This window comes from Gobio gobio (assembly GCF_949357685.1).
Source record: "Gobio gobio genome assembly, chromosome: 24".
Taxonomy (NCBI): Eukaryota; Metazoa; Chordata; class Actinopteri; order Cypriniformes; family Gobionidae; genus Gobio; species Gobio gobio.
The window spans coordinates 24,622,222-24,643,537 of NC_137120.1; the positions used below are offsets into that span (position 1 = coordinate 24,622,222).

Below are 21,316 nucleotides of genomic sequence, written 5' to 3' on the forward strand. Positions count from 1 at the left end.
ATTGTGCTGGGTTAGACCCTACTCTGAAGTAGGAGCTAATTCAGTTCCACCAAAAGGCGTTGCAAACTAAAATTATGCCAGTTCCTGCGGTGCAAGCACGGCAAAAAGTGGGTACTCCATCAATAGTTCTAGGAACTATGAAAAGGTTCCTCTGGTGTAAAAGCCCCTATGGTGCTGTCAAACCTGTTCATAGGAGGAAATCTTGGCTTTATACAGTAGTTGGGTAATTAGATGTGGTTATATTCTGGTAACCCGTTTTCCCAACAATGATTTATTAAATACTTTTTTTCAGTTTGATAACAGGATTCTAAAAGGAAATAATTGCTTTCCTAGAATTTTACATTCATTCTTTATCATTAACCAAGCCATTAATGAAATGAAATCGGAAATGGAAACAGAATCAGTAAACTTCTTTTAATTTCCCAAGTCTCAGCTAACATTTTACTTGATCTGATATCAGCACAACCTGATCTGTTTAGGTCAAGCACAAAACATTACTTGGTGAACCTAGAAACGAAGAGAATGTCAACAGGCGACCTTTAGCACAGCATAATAACCATCTCACTGTCCCTGTGGAGCCATTTCAACATTCCAGAAACGGGAATGAGTAAATAAAAAAAATAAAAAAAGAATATTAGAAACAAGAGACTTATTCACATCTGCAGATGCCATTGTTGCAATCTAACAAAAAAAAAAAGAATTTCAGAGTCATGTCCATTGTGGGGTCGATAACGAGAGAGATGAATACTACGTTCTGAAGTTCATTAGATGAAGCTGAACTTCTGGCCTTGACAAGGACTTGTGACAGTAGATTTGTGTCACTGAGCAAAATTGAATTGAAACAATCAAAGCTTGCATGGATGAAGGAAGGGACGACGTTTCCTGGAAGGGTATTGCGCAGTCAGGAAAAAGAAACAGTGTGGGTGTGTGTGTGTAAGACAATGATGTATTACCCCATGAGCCAAAAGACTTTCTCACAAGTTTTGTATGACCAGTCCTTTACACACACACACACACACACACACACACACACACACACACACACTTAAAAACATCTGCTGTCCACTCAGCCGAACTATCAGAGGTTTCCAGGGAGATGAACACAAACAGTGGAGATGTATGTTGAAGCCCCACCTCGTGCCCTAAGAGAGCAATCAACCTGGGTAAGACCCCTCCTTTCCTTCCGTCAAATTTCACATATGGTTCTTTTTACCATCTTCAAGGGACTCGTATATAGAAAACATCTCAAACACACGATAACATAAACCATGTGTACAAAAGCTTTAAGAAGTAAATGGAGCAAACGTGCAATTACATGGGATGATCTTCGTCTTCATTCTTCGTATGAGACCTCACATCAAGCACTTTACCAGATTAAGACGTTATTATCAGCCACCTGCTACGAGTAACAAGCTAGAGGTGAAGATTTTCATAGGCGTCCCAAAGGCGCGAACAAATACGTGCTAGGCCGTGAACTTGAACTATGACCCTTTCAACCACTGGATGAAAGAGTAATTTGTAGGATGAAGGGTTGCTGAGGGGAGTTATGAGCTTTCTTTCCTCTGGGTCTCTTTGTGTTTTCAAAGCACGCTGACTGAATGAAGGAATCACACAGAATTTTCTCCTACGCAGTCGTCTTGTCCTGCTCAGGAATTCACCCCAACTAAAAGGGGGGAAAAGTTTTATTCAGGGGTCTCATCTAAAGGCAAGAGTCTTCTAAAAGGCTTGCTAAACACTTTGATCTCAGTCCTTTCTGTGCTTGTTTTGAACTTCAGTCAAGTTTGGATGCAGACAATCAGTGTAGATGCAACAGCTGTTTCCTGCACAGCTTAGTTTCTGGTTTATTCATTTAAACTAGTTTCTCTTGGGTACTCACAATCGAAAAGCAAATTAATTTAAGCTAACTGAGAAGACTGTCAACTAAACTGAAGAGTGGTTCTCAATATTCAAGGTCTGACTTGATCTCTTTAAGATGAAAGGAAACTGTAGTTGAATATTGGCTTTGATTATAATGTATGAATGATCTTTTAACTAGCACTGAAAGCTGCAAGGCTCTTTTCCAATCTGGCATGTTTGTAATAGAAGACAGTTCAGCTGGAGGAAGTAAATCAAGTCCCCACCGAGGTGGTTATTTCTCCATATTTTCTGGGAGAACTGTGGATGCCCTACTGTGTATCAATGCTAAACACCCATCGGCAGGGGTTTGGAAAATTCCGGAGCCCCTGCGAAGTGAGCAGAAGGTCAGCTCCAAGCTGAACCAGCAGTAAAGGCCAAGACAGAGACCCATAGACGTCCGCTCACCCAGCAGCGGGAGCTATCACTTTTCCTGCCAAATCCATTTATGCAGCACCACCTCCTGCCGAAACACCATTCAACTAGTACCACTGTTTAAGATCAGCCTTCCCAAAAAAGATAGAAGAGTTTGTGGGAGTCGCCTTTGTCCATTCAAGGGACAACAGGACCCGTCACTGGACTTACTGCAAAATTTCAGAAGAACAGCACAACTAAATAGAGTAGTGACAAGAACACTTTCTACTGCTTGTGCGATTGGCCATTAATGTCTCAGTGGTGATGGGTGTCTGCAGTTGGGATGAGGCAGATCAAGAGACAGAACATGAGGAGCCAAACTTCCTGAAAGACAAAGGGATCCTGCAGGGTCGCAGGCATCTAGCCAGTCCGCACTATCCACTGGGACGACATACAAAGAGATAGCATGAGTAACACGTGACTCAGAACCAACAGTAAATTCTAAACTCACAAGAAGTTTTCCAGTAAAGAATTCCAGTCAAGAATTCTAGAACACTGAGGTAAACAATTGCAATCATGTTCAACAAAATTGAAGTAAAAAAACAACCAATATAAATCAACTGGATTTATCCAATTTCCTACAAACAATGCTTGTCATTAGGGGATGGACACCCTGGAACATTGTTCCAGTTTATTTTGATACAGGACGCCTTACATGGTCCTCTATGGTAAAGCCCACTCATAGGGCATGCAGACAAGCTGGCCTACTTCTAAAAACTTCATCCCGGACCCTGTAAGTTTTACCAAAGACCCTGCCCACAAGTATGGAAAATTTTGTTCCTCAGGAAAAGCTTTGACAATGGACCACCGATGCACACAGCTGTCAAAGTCAGGGTCGTTGAGGCGGTCCGAGAGCCTTTTCACTGGAGTAGTTGCGTTCACTAAGTCATATGGATAGTATCCCTCTTTGTGTGTTGATATAAGTCTAAAGGTCACTCCTTCCAGCTGTTTCCTTCCACACCCCGCAGAGTAAAGGAGTAATGAATGAGTGCAGACCACTCAGGGAGGATGGTACTGACCGCTCAAGGAATCACTGCATTGCTGCTAACTGTAAACACACACACGTGACACAAGACAGGCAAGTCATCTGTAGCAAGTTTTAAAGGATATGACCGAAGAAATGGGATGAAATATTTTTAACATCACAGCTGTGATAGTGCTGAGGTGATCCAGACAGGTTTGTAAAATGTTTCCTTTCTGCAAAGTCATCACAAATCATGCCAACTGAAGCATGAAGATATCATCTAAGCATCTACTCATAAAAGGTGCTGGGTGTGGATCGCACATGCCTCAAAGGCTAAGAGACTGAAATATAATCCTGTGCTGGGGGAAGGTTTTTTTGTTTGTTTTCTGAGTGTTGAATCTACGCTGAGTCAAATTACCCAGCTCTCTTCAACAGGCCATTTCAGGCTGGGTCTGAGGCACAAGAAGACGTGTCACAAAATGTGAGCATCAATGTGCACAAAAACTGTCACAAAGTGAGAGAGGAATAATGTAACAGCATCTTTACTATATTTATAAATCATTTTTACCTTCAGGACATTTCAAGGGTTCAAGGGTTTGATTTAGATAACATTTGAGGACAATTTTGTCCCCAAAGTACTCCCATGCACAGGTATCAAGACCTCATTCTTGAATATTATTTCATTTCCTATCTTTTTTTCCCCTTCTCACAAACAACATTTAACTGTAGGGTACAGGCCTACCCAGCCGGATAAATGTTTTTTCCATAAAGAAACCCTAAGATCAAGAGACAGAATGTGACACGTGAGGAGTTTGAGCTTTTTTAAAGGTTAGGCAGCATGTGTCTGAATTTACTGGTCACTGGTAAACCAATAAAATAACTTACAGACTGTCTCACTTCTTCTTAGCAGTGACCAGTGGGGAGAAAATCACTTTCAAACGCCCTCTATGATCTCAGTTTTTTTTCTCTCTCTCCCTTTCTCTGTTTAAAGCATCATCTCTCTTTCAGTCCTGAGTAGTGTATGGATTGTGTGAGCTCAGAACTGGTGGATGACTCTCATATTTCCATGTTTTTTTTTTCTCTTTTTGTCCCTGAAATGGATTTACAACACAAGGAGATATTAAACACTACTGTATGTCCATTAGGGTTGGTGACGGTCAGTGGAAAGATCTTCTAAGGACAGCCTGCACTCTGTAATTTTCCCCAAGAACAACCGACTGACATCAATATCTACAGCACAGATCTTAGAGTAGACACCATTTAATTTAAAGAGAAAAATGTATGGTTAATGATAAGAATATATTGTTTTATGTTTGCTTGTAAAATTCCTCTCTTTTTTCTCCTTGTTCCTCTTGGTACAGAATGAATATTTGGCCGGGATGTCTCTGCATAGTCTTGTTATCCTCTGTTTTCATTGCCCCTGCTCCCTCCATCTCTTATTCCTCGCTGCTGCCATCCCTCCATCCAGTACTAATGCCTCTTTTCTTCCACCTCACTGACTCCCAAGCACCCATTTGTCCTTGCTCTTTGTTCGACGGGAGTGGAGAGGGCGGCGGGGTTCAGGCCCCCTTTAGAGAGCCTCTCTCTGTCTCCAATGACGGACAGTGCAATATTCTCCCTGCCCCACCCACATATGGAAAAATAAACAAGTGTCCACATGTAGCCACGGAATGTTAATGGCTTCCATAACTCTGCTCTCCACCTGCCAAAATGCAAGCAAGTCCATAATACAGATCCTGACATATTGTATTATACACTGAATCTCTAGAGTCAATGTCTATTAAGAGTATATTCATTCAGAGAGTCCTGTAGCAAACTGAAGAAGACTTCTTTGCAATCAGTTTGATTGGTCTGGCAGCTCAATCAATGGACTAGATTTTTGCTGAACAATAAAGACAGACAAGAGTGTTTGAAACTTCAAGTTTTAAAGGCCACAAAGATATTAATCATTTCCAGACTTTTAGCCTGGAAGTCTTGCAGTGTGATTAGGACTACTCGGTTGTCTGAGGCTTAGAGTCCAACCAAGCCACACAACTGTTGTGTTTATTTCATAAACAGGGCTGTTTACTCACACAATGTCCATCAGATGGCCCCTGTAATAAGGTCTGGCCTCAAGACAGTTTGCATGATCTCCTTCACAGGGGGTCTCGCAGACACTGGGTGGTCCAGCAGACTCAATATTGAGTTTTAAAGTGGTGTTCCCTTTCTTTCATGAGTTCAGCATACAAGAGCTCTTCATGAGCCTGGGGGCGCATTACTGCGCAAAGTGAAATCTGAATGGCTACTTCTAGAGTTTGCGTGACTACTCAGTTTTAGTCAACTAGTAATCTAAAAAGTAGAAGGGATTTGCAAAATTTTCACTTTTCATAATTGATTAGTCTGTATTTAGAAATCCCTATAAATTAGGCCACTTCATGTCCACCAGACCTATAGGGCCCTTGAGGTCACACTTTCGTGGCGTAATGCCGCTTTGACTGTCTGAAAGTAGTCTGCTGTGGAGCTTGTGGGTTTGGCAAAAGAAGGCTGTAAAACAATGGCCGCCACTTGTCTAAGTCCACAAGACCGTAGGGTGTCCTATTTGTAATTTTAGGTTTCAGAAGGCTGCTCACACGCACCCCCTTTGCGGCCAATATGTGTGTGTGTATATATATATATATATATATATATATACACACACATATATTGGCCGCGTGTGAGCAGCCTTCTGAAACCTAAAATTACAAATAGGACACCCTACGGTCTTGTGGACTTAGACAAGTGGCGGCCATTGTAAGTCCACAAGACCGTAAGTGCACATGAAGTGAGTTTCTTAAGGAAATATATGAACGCTACCTTCGATAGGAGAACTAACAAATAAAACGGCTAAATAACTACAACATTTTATTGCACAAAACAAATGTTAATCCAATACAGAATAAAACAAAACAGCTTAAATGTACATACCTGGATGCAGAACGATGTGTTTCAAATGTAGCCAGAGAGCCAGTTTTCATTTTGTGGCTGAGAAACATCTAGTTCAAGGCATCCAACAGTTTGTTTAGCCTTTTTCCCTACCTTAAGAGTTTAAAGCAGTAATCAGTCTAACTGAAGTGCTCTGAGAAAAACCCCGGAGTGAGTAACTCCGTTACCCATCCATCCATCCAACAAACTGCTTGTCCAATATGGGCACGGCGTAATATCATACAGATATAAATTCTTTTTACTTGATTATTATATAGTTTAATTGAAGTTTATAGATGCTAGTTTCCATGACAGAGTTGAAGATAAATGTTTAATCCGAATTCACTCCTTCAAGTGGACTATATTAGTGGAGTAATGTAGGAAATAGTGAATGAGGATATAGTGGGCAATTTTGAACACCGCAATAGTAATTTCGAGTTTGGACATTTAGAAATGGTGCATTGATGACAACAGATTCTGTCCATCTCTCCTGATCTTGTTTTCTGTGATGCTCCACAGAGGAACACCCAAACTCACGCTGGGTAAATGTTTAGTTTTCCAAAACTCTTGTGTTATTCTCCCCTCTCGCCTGTTCCAGCTGCAGAGGAAATGACAATGCTCGAAAAAACAACAGCCGGCGCAATTCATAACCTCCGCATCTCTCTGTCTCTCTACAGCTGGTACATCTTGAGTACGGGGCGCTTCCTCAACTGTGAAAGGGGTCCTGACCCTGATATCCAATACTTGACAATATAACGAAATAAAATATTGAGTAACAAACGCTCACATGGGGTGCTCAGATGCTTGTTTCAGGAATCCTTTCAGGCTTCTTGAAGAAACACTAACGCTGTGACTACAACTAAAAGCAGGATTACGATTTGAATGGGATAAAAGCCCGGATACAAAAAGATGGAGATTAGGAGAGTGGCTCAAAGTAATGCATCTGTTAACAGGATCTGAGCAAGTCAGCAATTTGTTTTCCATCACACAAGGAAGCACATAATTCCATGTGTGTGTGATAATGTACAGATATAAAAATTCTGGCCGATATTACTCCTAGTCAATCATTATTTTCATGTTACAGCCCGTAACTGATTAATGGCCAAACAGAGTGAGCGTTGTAAAAATTGAAGAAATGAGCATGAACATTTGAATTTCCAATAATCAACCGATACCAATACATCGATATAAAATATCTCTAATATATCCAATATACTGTTGATCTCTAGTTTTTAATCCAATTAAAGTTGCCAAGCTTTGAAAGTTTATGATGTTCCTGAGAGACAAAGAAAGATAGAGGAGAGGTAGGTTGACGGGAGACAGGATAGGGAATATTGCTTTACTTTTTCTGGCCTTGTGGTTTCTGGATAACAATGGATATTCCATTTCCCTCCCTGAAGACTCCAGCCGGCTACAGAGGCCCAAAGCTCAGCTTAAAAACTTTTTGTCATGACTTCATCCCTCCGCACTCCCACCCTCTTTCTCGCCTCTCTTAGTTCTGACTTTCCCTCTGAACTCTCACAATTCTGTCTCTCTGTCCCCCTGTGGTGATGGTTCACATGCCGTATGTGTGGCCTCACGGCCTGACGATTCCTGTCCCATTTTTTTCTCTCAACGCAGCCGCAGGGCCTGGGCCTGTCCGTTGCTCTGTCATGAAAAACATCACATGAATTTTGAACCCACAAATGGTCCACATAAAGTTTCCTGATTTCAGAGTTATCACTACGATTTGCAATAAGAGACTTATGTGTTTTATTAATCACAATCGAATCTTAGAAGAAAAGCTTGATTTATGATGTCGTCACCATTTACTTACACTCATATCATTCCAAACCATATGTTTTCGTTCCATCTGCGGAACACAAAAGATATCTTGAAAAATGATTCAAAGAGAGTCAATGACCTGCATTGTAAGGACAAATACAGTGGAAATGTTCTTCAAAATATCTATTTGGAGGAAGATCTATTTGTTCCTCAGATCAAATCCACAATCTCCCATGGAGATCAGTGAAGCAGACCAGATGTGGCGCTTTCTGAAAAGATTCGTTCCCTGGATCTGTCACGATATCACTGTCAGCACCGAATCAAACCTGGCATTCTGTGTCAGATAGCAAATCTGGAAGGAAATGAGACTTTGAAGGGTTGAATGGAGGAATGTGAATGGCGTGAGAGTGGGACTGGCCAAAAGGGAGTCGGATCAGATCCCCACGCACACCCAAAGCGGCAGTCTTTTTCCAGGTGTGTTACAAACATCTTGAATTAAACACAATATTGGAAACACAGAACAATATGGACAGCAAATGGATACTGGGATGTAAGGTTGCATCTATGGATATAACCAAAATATCAGTTATCAACCGATATTAGAGATTTTGAGTTTATGAGTACTGGTAATGATCATTTCCTGACTTTTTATTTAGATTAAGGTTGAATACTAATAATGTTATAACAATGTTAAATATAAAATTTTGCTAATTTCAAAACAAATATATAATATATTCACCTGTAGCATTTAAAATGACTGATATATTACGTGTTTGTGTGTTTTATTGTTAATTTGTTTAGACAACAGACTATTCAATTTAAATATCACCATATTTACTGGCTATCGGTCATACTATGAAAATAATTAATCGGCCAGGATTATTCTACTAAAGAGCAAAAACAAAAACACAGGAAGGTTGCATTACGTAAATATCTAGGCCTACCTAAGAGAACTATTGCTACAAGGAAACGCTGATTAACTTCTACATTGCCATAGTCCTCCAAATGAGCTTCAAGTGAAACCAGACGTACATACACGTATCCTCATGGGTCAATCCCTCTTCCTGCCAAATCAGGCTCTGCCATCCTAAATCAAGCGGAATCCGGCCCAATGACACAAAAATAACTTCAGCGTGTTCATAAACAAACTCTTTCTGAGCATAAAAGTCTGCTTTTCTTTGATTGTTGCAAGCATGTCACATCTACATCACTGCAGAAGAATGCCGCGAGTCCCGGCCCGTGAGCCCAGACCCAACCCGAATACATTTGGTTCAGTTTATCATGAAGCCTGACTCCACATTACTCAATCTCTCACAAACACCATTAGTCTACACACTCTGGGGGCTACGGGCCGCCAAGACATATACGTGGTCGCACAGACACACAGCCACACACAATCATTTGTTACATACACACCTGCAAGCAGAGAGGGAAAGGGAGGTTTCCTGTTGTTTAATTTTAAAGCCAAGTGATCAAATGACTAAAGGATGGCAGAGGCTGAATGAAGGGAATGTTACATAACAGCATTTACACTCTGGTCAATGCAGCATGCATGAATCCTACCATTACATCTTTTTTTTTAAAGAAAAGGGTACAGATGATAATAGGGGGAGGGTCATTCTGCTTCTAGAGAGCATGTGATTGGACTAAATAAGTGAGTGCAGGATGAGTCATCAAAATCTTACAAACTTTTTATCTTTATCTTATTTTGTTCCAATTTGCCAATTTGTAAAGTTTAAAATCCATATAAACAATTTGGGTTTGGCATTGGTACAGTTTTTTTTTAAATGTTTTTGAAAGAAGTCTCATACTCACAAAGGCTCCATTTATTTGATCAAAAATACAGTAAAAACAGTAATATTGTGAAAAAAAGAACAGCATGTATTTGAAATAGAACTCTTTTATAACATAAAAATGTCTTTACTGTTACTTTTGATCAACTTAATGCCCTTGCTGAATAAAAGTATAACTTTGTGAGAAAAAAAAAAAGAATAAAAACCTTACTGACTCCAAACATTTAAATAGTGGCGTATCTACTAAAAGTGAATTGTCAACAGGCAGAAGAGTCGCAATGCTAACAGACATGGACTAAAATCCACAAAACTTTTAATATAAACAGATAAAGAAGAACATCAGATCATGCGCTAACCTCTAAGCCACTTCTCCGACAGACCAAACCTACATCAAAACTGAAACCAGATCACAGCTAGACCAACAGACCCAAACCAAGATTAGAAACCTCAAGACACAGATAGCAAGACCTACTGTAACCCAAAAACCTGGATCAAGACTAGACACATTTCCAGAATAAGAACAAACCCCAAGACTAGACTTTGAGACCCAGATCAAGATTCAAGATTCAAGAGTTTTATTTGTCACATACACAGTTATATACACAATATACAACTGGCAGTGAAATGTTAACAGGTCCGCTCCATGGACAGTGCAAATAACAGTTACAAGAACACAAGGGAAATTAAAATAGAAATAGAATAAAATTAGAATAAAAAGTATTAACATAAGTAGAGTTATAAATAAATCAAGTAAGATAAAAATAGGAAATAAGATAAAAATAAAATATAAAATATAAAGTAAGTGGATATGATAAGTGAGATAAACTGTAGACTTAAAAATAAGTGGTTAACATAAAATATATATATATATTTATATATAGAGAAGTATGATGTGCATGCAATAGGTATAATTGCAAATCGGAGTATAATGTGCAAACAGGAGTATGATGTGCAAACAGGTTTATTACAGGTTGTTACACAGTAACAATAGGAACGTAAAGTGCAGTGCAATGGCAGTATGTGAATGTTAATGTTTAAACTGGATGTTTATGCGTGTGCGGGGTGAAGTGAAGTCACGTGACTGAGTTCAGGAGTCTGATGGCCTGGGGGAAGAAACTCCTCCTGAGTCTTTCAGTCTTTGCCATCAGGCTACGGAAGCGCTTACCAGATGGCAGCAGGGTGAAGTGAGAGTTTGCAGGGTGATTTATGTCTCTGATGATTTTGGTAGCTCTACCTCTGCAGCGTTTGGTGTAGATGTCCTGCAGAGACGGGAGAGCTGAGCCTGAGATGCGCTCGGATAAGCGCACCACTCTTTGCAGGGCTTTGCAATCGTGACTGGTGCTGTTCCCGTACCACGCTGTGATGCACTGAGTCAGGACACTTTCTATCGCCCCTCGATAGAAAGTTTTCAGGATGGCTGGTGAAACCCTGAATTTCCTCAGCTGGCGCAGGTGGTACAGTCTTTGCCTGGCTTTTTTCACCTGTGTCTGGATGTGTGTAGTCCAGGTCAGATCCTCGGAGATGTTCACACCCAGGTATTTGAAGCTGCTCACTCTCTCTACCGGTGTCCCGCTGATCATGAGAGGGGAGTATGACCGATGCTGTCTCTTCCTGAAGTCCACAATCAGTTCTTTGGTCTTGTTAACATTCAGAGAGAGACAGTTGTCCTGGCACCATGATGTCAGTTGCTCCACTTCGTCCAAGTATGCCGTCTCATTGTTGTTGGAGATGAGACCCAGGACAACAGTATCATCAGCAAACTTGATGATCGAGGTGGAGCTGTGTGTGGACAAACAGTCATGGGTGTAGAGAGAGTAGAGCAGGGGACTCAGCACACAGCCCTGTGGAGCTCCAACACTCAGGGTGATGGAGGTGGAGGTGAACTGGCCTACTCTCACCGCCTGGGGTCTGCCAGTGAGGAAATCTTCAATCCAGAGGCAGAGAGAAGAATTCAGGCCTAGATCCAGGAGTTTGTGTGTTAGCTTAATGGGAACTATGGTGTTAAAGGCTGAGCTATAGTCAATAAATAGCAGCCTGACATAGTTCCCACTTTTGCTGTCGATGTGAGTGAGGCAGGAGTGAAGGACGTGAGAAATGGCATCTTCAGTCGATCTATTGGGACGATAGGCAAACTGAAGAGGGTCCAAAGTAGAGCCCGACCGATAAAGGATTTTTAAGGCCGATACCGATACAAATATTTGGTCACTTAAAAATCCGATATTCCGATATATCAGCCGATATATATAAAAAATAAAATAACAGAAACGCGTAAAAAAACACAAACAGATTTCCCTTATACATTAGTTATTTGTAGTTATTCATGATCCCTCAGCCTCTCTAAAATAATATGATAATGCAGTTTAAAAATAAACTTGTTTGTTTTATTGTCACAACAGAACAGAGGAACATAAAATATATTAAAGTTCTGATAAATAAAATGTATAAAAATACAAACTTAAGATATGAAACTTAAAGTCGTTTGGACGAAAACACAATAGGCTAACAAAAACAAAAAATCAAAGTTACCATTATTAATAGATGTGGTAAGCTTTATAAATATAACTTTTAGCAAGACTGGAAAAAAAAAATATTCAGTTAAGTTCTAGAAGTTCTGATAAATAACAACAACAGCAAAACATAAACTATATACAGTATAAATATGAGCCACCTTATAATTACAATGTCAACTTGCTTATCCCTTTACATGCACTTTTAATTCTATCCATCAAGCTACCACAAACCATTTTCAATCATCATTTGCTGCCTGCCTTCTAAAATCTACTAACGTTACTGATGATGACTCGTGTAATCCATTATTTGACTCGGTAATGCGGCGTCTGAACGAAGTCACGCACTTTCGTTCACTCTTCACGAGCCTAACTTACGATTTACAATGCAGAGACTGGAACTACAAATATACTAGTTATAAATACAGTAATCATTACTTTATTTAGGCAGAATAAGTTTGTTGTGTTTTTCAAGGCGCATTAATGTTAGCGGTCTCCCACTGATAGCCATGGCATTAGCTAGCTTTGTGGTTAGCATCTATGATAAGTTATAATTTAGAAATATGTATACTTTTTCAAAATAACGGGCAGGGGAGAGATGATACGTCTCATGATGTCAAACTGTCAGACTATTAAAGAAATACATCTTATTCAGTCACATTGTCCGAGGTAAAATAAGTCAGTCAACTGTAACCTAGCATAATTACCAGCTCTCTTGGCTTACATGTAACAGCAAAACTGGACTTGGCAGTTACAAATTGTGTCATGTTATTTGAGTTAAGAGAACTGATGGGGATGTTCTTTTAACTGTTATTCAATTCAAGCAATGTATGTCTCGTTGCCAACTTACATGCATTTCGCGGATGATCTGTGTTGTGAATGCAGCGCTCAGAGCGCTGAAGCTCAGCATGACTCTGCTGGATCTGGATCAGCTGGTGGTGTTGCCAGCCGGCATGTTGTAGAGTGCCCTCTGGTGGACAAACTATGAAACGCCAACACTCAATGTGTTTGAGAGGTGTTTCGTCCGTTTTTTTTTTTTTTTTTTAAATATTCATTTATCGGCCATCATAAATGCCGATACCGATAGTTTGGAAAAAGCCTAATATCGGCCGATAATATCGGTCGGGCTCTAGTCCAAAGTGTCAGGAATGGAGGAGCAAATGTTGTTTTTAATGAGTCTCTCAAAGACCTTCATGACTAAAGATGTGAGAGCCACTGGACGATAATCAAGTACCTGGCTGTCCATTTTACTGAGCTAAAAAGGTGAAAATGCCTGGACCAAAATGTGTTTTGAGAACACAAACCAAGAGACCATGTGATCTAAAGATCTAGATTCTGACTATACATGATCAAATACACTACATGTAGGCTTATTTATATCACTTTTGTGAGCCTATTATATATTGAATACTTGTGTGACTACTTGTGATAATCTATAATTCCAAAAAACAACCTAAAAAAATGTCTATATACCCTAAATATCTTGGAGCAAAAATGAGGCATTATTTATGACATTGTGAGTAGTGTTGAAAATATCACCTAATATCATAGTGCTACAGAGATCTTCTATTAGAGAACTTACAATATGATTTACAGCTCTTATAGTGCCAGTGTGGATTTCAGATCCCAGTTTACAGAACAAAAGTAATAACGTCAAGTAATTTACTGCAAGCGCTGAAACCACAGGCAACTGGATATTGTCTGGCTTTTGGCAAAATTTCTCTTGAAGTGTAGCTTTTTAATCTCTTGGGACGGTCGTCAGGAATTTTAGTAATGGGGAAAGCGGCACTCACTCCAGTTGATTGACTCTTTAATGACATCTGTGCACATATCCTGAGTAGCTCTTGGGATTCTGGGATGCGTGGGTGAATGCACTAGTGAAGCTGAGTGATAGCATCTTTTCACACTGTAAACGAGATCAAAAATGAATGATTTATGGTTAGCCTGAGGACACAGGAGCCGGCTCTTCCACTTTCCCAATGCTTGACACAGTGGCTGTCATATAGTACAAAAGCTTGTTCGTAATTATACACCTTAAAGGGGTGGTAAACCACGATTTCACTATTCTAACTTTAGCTAGCGTGTAATGTTGCTGTTTGAGCATAAACAACATCTGCAAAGTTACAACGTTCAAAGTTTAAAGCAAAGGGAGATATTTCCTTTTAAAGAAATCAATTTCTAAGGACTACAGCAAACGGCCGGTAGGGACTACTAGACATTCCTCCAGGGTTGGTGACGTCACCAGCCCCAATATTTACATAAACCCCTCCTCCGAGAATATTAAATAAGGGGAGGCGAGGCCATTTTGTATCGCTGCGTTGTTGTGGTATAGTTAGGCTGGAGTGGTGTTGCTGCAATGCCGACGAAACGATGTTATTTTCATACGGATTGCAGGTCTGGGGTACTTGCTTTGTTCAGCCTTCATAGGGACGGGGGTGCGTTGCAGAGCGTTTAACATACAGCATGTTATATGCATGTGTGTTTGAGACAGAGGGGAACAGGTCGCAGATATATGCTGCCCATCATAAATCACGGGACAGACAGGGGTCGGAGGAGAAGACTGGAAAATGTGACATAATGGACAATATTCGTCTGTATTTGCAATTCACCGCGGTTCAGCTGCGCGAGACAAACACTGCCAGTGTGAATCATGCACGACGCGCGTGGCTCCCTCTGCACATTTCACGGAGAAAAGCTTCCACAATCTTCGCGAGTTCAATGCAGAATTTGCACAACGTCAGCTGCGCGAGACAAACACTGCCAGTGTGTGGATGCACAACGCGCGCGCTGCACATTTCACGGAGGAAAGCTTTCACAAGCTTCGCGAGTTCAATGCAGGATTCGCACAACGGCTTGTCCTGAAAGATGGATTTACAAACAGAAGCTGTTTACGGGCCACAACCTGTAAGTCTGATTTATTTTTCATCTATGTGTTTTCCTGTAATAGGTTAATTGTACTTTGTAGCAAGGAAGTAAACAGATGACAACGCTGTTCTGCAAACCAGTCTGTTAAATGCTCATTCATACTTAACGTTATCCGACGAACACCTAACGTTACAAACACTAACGTTAAAATCTCAACAGCGAACTTGGCATTAGTGTAAATTATTCTTTGATTAGAGCTTTTATGTATTGTTTATCTACAGGCATGCTAAACATGGTTCTGTGTGTGATTTGGCTACTATAGTAAAGCCAATGTTTAGTGTTCGTTTTGGGTTAATAGTTCTTGCGACAGATATTTGGCTATAATCGTTCTAAAAATACAAATGTAACAGTGCCATTCAGTAGCGATCACTATAGATCCGCAGTCTTTACTCTTGAGGAATGAACAGGTTCTGCTCGATCATCTTCACTAAAATGGTCGGGGTCTGATTCGGGCTCAGATTGGTAACGTTATGGTTTTATTGAAGCCATTGTTTCTAATACTGACCAAAGCACAGCCTCCGGTAAAGGTAAGGGGCGTGACGTTTCCGATAAACGTGCACTGCGGTTAGCGAATCAGAACACACTGGGCCAGCTAACCAATCTGAGCCCATTGCGTATTTTTGAGGGACTGGCTTCATACAACCCGGAAACCATCAGACCGTTTTACAAGGAGGGACAGAGCAGTGTAGAATAAAGGTCAAATATATGAAAAATAATCTTTTTTTTTTTTTAAACGAAGAATGAACACGTTACAGTGCACCCCACAAACACAATCAAGCCTTCAAAAGAATGTGTTTTACCACCCCTTTAACAACAGACAGACGTTTACATACCAGATGTTTTCATTTTTTTTACCTCAAAAATTCTGAAAATTCTTATGCTCATATTTTGTGGTTTTGTTTTCTCCAAATAATCAAGTCTCAAGTATATCAACATTTTCCTACTTCTCAAACACTTTACATAAATGACGACACCATCAGTGTGAATCTGGAAACGGTAAATATTACATGACATTAGAAAAAAGAAGGGTCCTTTTAAATTTATCACAATGTTTATAGTGTTGTATGATTTTAAAATAGTTGTAAGTGACTTCTTTTTGGAATGCCAAGCGTAAAATGTTCACAGATATTACAGAAAAAGGTGTCCTGGGAAATTCCATTGGTATCTGTATGACAGTCCTAGAATCTGTAAAACAGCAAAAAAATATGCCTGCGTGTCAACCGTTTGGGGCAAGACTACCTAATTCAGCACTACGGCATAAAAAGACCATGTACCTCAAAATAATGGAAATAAATGTCTTTCCAATGAGTTCGTCTAGAAGGCTGCGTGCAAAAACAAACATATAACACCAACCAACATTTGTCTGATTCACAAACAAATGACTCCTATAAACCAGTTCTTTTTAGTCTCAAATCTTACTAACAACTAGTATAGTTTGAATTCTCAAAACAAATGAATCTTATGAACTGGTTCATTTTTGTGCCTCAATAACATACCGCACGACCAGTGTAATCCGAATTCCCAAAACAAATTAGTCTTATGAACCAATGAATGGGAAAACAGGCATTCTTTTATCATTTTAGTAGAAGGTTGATGTCTAACTTTTAAAAAAAGACCCTAGGTCACCAAAGACCCTAGGTATGCGTTTAAGGGTTAACTGAAATATACACAAATGAATCAGAATCAAACCGAACCTTTATCCCAGCTCTACAATTCAGGATTCTTCCTCTCAAACACATACATGGCATGAGGTTTATTCAGAGCAATCATGTGGACTGGTGTGGTTTTCACAGCATTTCATCTATGAACGGGAAGCATTCATCTGGAAACACAGAGCATAATGGGCCTAAGGGCCTGTAAGCAACCTGCTTTTATGCCCACTTAAGATCACGTCAGTAAACAAAAACAAATGAAAGACAAACTCACCCGTTGACTGCCATACTCAAATCCCTGCATGCTGCCCTTCAGGCAAAAAGTGAAATGACACGGCAGAGCCTGGTTTCAGCATCAGTTTACTTCAAGCACACCTTCGCTACCTTCGGCCCTTAGGCAAAATGTCTCCTTTTGCTATTAAACTGAAGCATATTGTCGACACCCTGACCTCTGACCTACACAAAGATCTATCTGTCAAGGTTTTTCTTCAAGGCTTCTCAGGAAGAGAGAGCTTTGCAGAGGCAAGTCCATCTGACTTTGATTCGAAGTTGGATTCGGGCCCAGGGTTGCTGCCTTGTACGTTAATGAGTTATTTATTTGCCCGACTGCAAGATGACAGCTCTGAGAATTCAGTTTGAATACAACAATAATATACGAACAACTCACCTCCACGGCTGAGGTCCAGGAGCTCACATGCACACTCATTCTAAAGGGATAGTTCACCCAAAAATTTTGAAGAAACTCCTACAATGTTGTAGAGAGTACCTATCTGGAAGTACCTATCTCAGGGGAATGCAAAAGTTTTGGGAGAATGCAAAAATTTTGCGAGCCAATGCAAATTTCTTGGAGGAATGAAAGTTTTAAGAGAATGCAAAAGTTTAAAGAGCCAATGCAAAAGCATCGAATGTCATAAGGGTGAGTGAAGGACAGAGTTTTTATTACTATGTTAAGTAGCTCTTAAGAACTCAAAAATGCAGACTTATCAGGACAGTGGCGCTTGGCAAGGCGACTCTGAATTACCGCTCTAGTCCAAAATAAATGCAGAGGAATGCACCTCAAAAATTCAGAGGAGATAAAGGCACACTAACCTCAGCACAGAAGAAAAATCAAGACTGAAAAATTCACCTGCTCGAATTCCAGGACTTCCTGTTCTCAAGGTTTTGTATCTCCTCACACTTCAATGCGCAAATTTCCAGGGTTCCTATATATGGGCTCTCCAGTCTCCAATGGAGAAGATACCACAATACTTATCTCACACGGTTAGGAGAGACCGAGGCAGAAACAGAAAGAGAGAAAGGAGACACACACACAATTGGGAGGGGTCTCTGATTAAAATTCTCCTGGCACATTGTAGAAGGCCGTCGCAGCAATAAAGCCCTGCTGGCTGGCTTTTGTTCAAGTTCAAGGCTGTAGTCTTTTTTCACCCCGATTCTGCTTCTTTTGGTCTTCTGGCAGTCTTTTCTAGAACTGAAGGGAGGTGTGGGGAGGTAAAATGAAAAACTACCAGGGTCAAAAAAAAAAAGATAGCCCCCTCCTCTCTCCCCTCGCTCTTGTCTTCTCACTTTCTTCAGATGTGGCATTCATTGGTCTCTGAAGGGTTACCAGGTCCGAACAATGCCCAGCATCAGACCGCAACAAAGCCGAAGCAGCTTTCAAATGGTCTTACAAACTAACACAGCCTTCAAAGCTGAAAGACTGCCAAGAGTTTGCTTTGTAGATCCACAATCAGAAATGGAGAACTAACAGAGATAAACCTGGCCAATTTTTTCCCCCATTATAATTATGCTATGGCTGCTGTAACTATTTAGTCTAAATTAAATGACCAGAAATTATAAGTAAATTACAAGAAAAAGTAGGCATCACAAAATTAAAATGTTTAGCATGAAAAATGTATATTCATTTTGAGATTGGCTAAAGATTACATTTAACAGTGTTATTCTTTTTTTCCGATCAATTTTAAGTGAGTTTTAGATGACGGCAAAGGTAATCTAAATGTGAAAATGGGGAAATAAGCATGTAGAATTAAATATCTAAAGGCCAATTCACACGGTACCGAGAAATGTGTCTGTTGCCATCTGACGGCGTTTGTCGGTGAACTAGCCTTTTGGCCCTGTTTACACCGGGTATTAAGATGTGTTTTGATTGATCGGATCACAAGTAGATGAGGAAGACAGATTCCTGTTTACACCACGGCCCTCATTTATCAACAGTGCTTAGAAAAGGTTCTATATTTTGTCCTACGAATGAAATTTAGAATGTGCCTAAGTACAAGAAAATCCGTATTTATCAAACATGCGCACACAGTTCTTACGCACATGAGTAAGCAATCATTGTTGATAAATCCTGCATGTGCGCAAGTACTATGCTCGTTCACTTTCACGGTTATTAGCATTCGGAAACGCCTCCAATAAACCATGTATTAACCAACACTTCCCTTTGAAAAGTCACGAGATTGCCATTATTGCAGTGAGGAGAAAACACAAAGAAGAGGAACTTCACAAACATAGAATGAGTTGCACAACGATGTTTAACAACAACAAATTTGCATCACAAATTATTTGCACATTAACAGAATTAAACCCTTTTCTATTTGCATCATTAAAATCGTTGGTTGATGGTGCTTTTATGGCGATGTGGATGCAGTCTATGGCTCCAATTATGTTTGGGAATCTGGCGATAGCAGGAAAGCCCCATTTTATTTCAGCTTGTTGAGGATTTTGCTAAGGGAATTGGATGTAGGTTGGGTCCAAGGAAATAATTGCATCCAACATTTGTCACAGCTGTCTTTTATAGGGTTTGACACCAATTACGCATCATGTTTAAAACTACAAAAATGATAAATTGAGTGTTTTGTAATTAAAGGAAACCAGACATACGTGATTTGCTTAATGCATACGCTCTTAAATGCTTTTTAAGTGTAGTGTTGCTATTCTACCACTAGATTCTCTGCGCAAGCATGCTCAGAGGTGTGCTTATATTTACACACATTTCTAAGTATAAGTACAAGTTGGAAGAACCCACACTTTACGTGAAACTGTTCTCACGCACTCATTATGCACAAATCTGTGCGTACGCACTGTTGATAAATGAGGGCCCTGGTGTTTTAATCGGTATCTTTTTTCCAATTTCAACCACTTCTGTCCTGATTTCTTCGAGGGAAGGGTCTATGGGCGGGTAAACGTATGGGCTTTTTCAGATCTGTCGACATAAAGGACAAAATAAGCTTGTGCAGTTTACATATGAATGGTGTGAGAACATTGTGGTTGGTACACGTTTCATCTTCAAACCAAACTTGGGTCTTCAGGTAACAAAGGTAAAAATCCCATCTGGCTAGCACCCTTCCCATAATGTTTACGCATTAAGTCAGTAGGTGGAGAGTAGGCTTTTGTGACTGTTTGCAATCCGGTCAAATGTGTTTTCAACTACCTCTGGAAGTGGTTGAAAGTGGACAAGCTCAAAAAGTTTTAGACCCTGTTAACACCTGTATTTAGCGTCATCCACTTGTGATCCAATCGACCTTAATACCAGGTGTAAACAGGGCTTTAGATATTTAATTCTAAATGCTTTTTTGGGTTTTGTCGGATCAGTGCGTTACCCCTGTTGGAGTCTGTTGGCGACTGTTGGAGCATGTTTTCGCCAATTGAACATCAGAATTAGAATGTCTGAGAAGCAAAGTGCTGTAATCTGGTGAATGTTGCCATCTGTCTGCATTTGTCAGAGCAGAATGAACCGGCCTTGATATAGACTGATACCAATAAATTTTTTTTTTTTTTAAATCCCTGATATTGGCCAATAACCAATATGGTACCAATTTATTTTCCATACCTGGTTAAGAAATCTACAAACAACATTTCTATGTATTTTGAGTAAATATTGTGCTAAATACATGTTCATTACATCTCATTTGTGGTATAATAAAGAATCTTCTCATCTTCATTAAATCTTGATTGGTGTTGAGGGAAAAGAGTGAGGGAATGAGGGATGAGAGCTGTGGTTCACCCTAACAGCCCACTCTTGCGGTCTTCATAAATTCACCTCCATTAAAACCAAACTCAACACATCTCTCATATGGGGTTCATACGCTGGGGTTGGTTAATGCCCCACATGTGAGTTGAAACCAGAAGAGCCACAATCTTTCCTCCAGTGTCGGTGGTGATTGTAAAGAAGCTCTTGACAGTTAGTGCTAGGCTAGTTTCTCCTGCAACATTTTTTCAGAACAAAAAGCTGGGCTCCCAATTGGTTGTATCATCTTAATGGGTTTTTAGTATTGTTAAACGGTTGTCCCCGGGTCAATTTGTTAACTAAAGAGGCACAAAGAGTGACACTGAATTAGCATCTGAATAACTCTGCCTATATAGAGCCTTTACTTACTATTCTGCTGAGTAAGTCATCTGTAAACGTGTCTATTTTGTCTCAAAATCTCCCTTGGAGTCTGTAAGACCAAAGCAAGTGCTGTAAATGTA

General features: G+C 40.1%; 1 protein-coding gene across 4 annotated transcripts in view; it reads right to left on the reverse strand.

Annotated features, from left to right (window-relative positions):
- The window catches only part of add3a (adducin 3 (gamma) a), a 133,265-nt gene that overhangs the window by 55,873 nt on the left and 56,076 nt on the right, over nt 1–21,316 (reverse strand). The window contains exon 1 of one of the 4 annotated variants that reach the window (XM_079807140.1): nt 17,979–18,130. The exons of the other annotated variants lie outside the window; for them this stretch is intronic. The gene's annotated coding sequence lies outside the window, so the exon portion shown is untranslated. Of the gene's footprint in view, nt 1–17,978; nt 18,131–21,316 lie in introns of those variants that run through there. 4 annotated transcript variants of the gene reach the window in all.